Source organism: Myotis davidii, unplaced genomic scaffold (genome assembly GCF_000327345.1).
Source record: "Myotis davidii unplaced genomic scaffold, ASM32734v1 scaffold27, whole genome shotgun sequence".
NCBI classification, from domain to species: Eukaryota; Metazoa; Chordata; class Mammalia; order Chiroptera; family Vespertilionidae; genus Myotis; species Myotis davidii.
In genome coordinates this window covers 2,553,337-2,553,665 of record NW_006297821.1, presented here as the reverse complement: position 1 = coordinate 2,553,665, position 329 = coordinate 2,553,337, and the positions used below count along the sequence as shown (strand labels likewise).

The 329-nt window shown below is 50.8% G+C and overlaps 1 protein-coding gene across 4 annotated transcripts in view; it reads right to left on the bottom strand.

The window, feature by feature from the left end:
- Positions 1-329, bottom strand: part of FAM131A (family with sequence similarity 131 member A) — an 8,558-nt gene that overhangs the window by 4,287 nt on the left and 3,942 nt on the right. The gene's annotated exons all lie outside the window — the stretch shown is intronic.

Sequence of the window (329 nt, the reverse complement as noted above, 5' to 3'; positions counted from 1 at the left end):
CCCAAAGGAGCAGAACTACAGCTAACCCTCTGCCTTCCAAGCTGCCAGAGGAGAAGAGACAGTTCTGGAAGAACATGGAGTAGGGTCTTTGAGAAAAGAGGAAAGGAGAAGGATATAACATCCAGGTCCCCTTCCTTTTACCCTCTTCTCCTCTGTCTCCAGACCCACATTCTAACTGGTTCTGGAGCCTATCACAGCCACAAACTCAGGATGACCAAAAACAAACCCAACACCCTCTCCCCATATCTGGCCCTCACTCTGCATCATCCCACCATCCTCCCATTAGCCTGGCTCCAAACCTCAGCATTACCACCAACTCCCCCATAAGC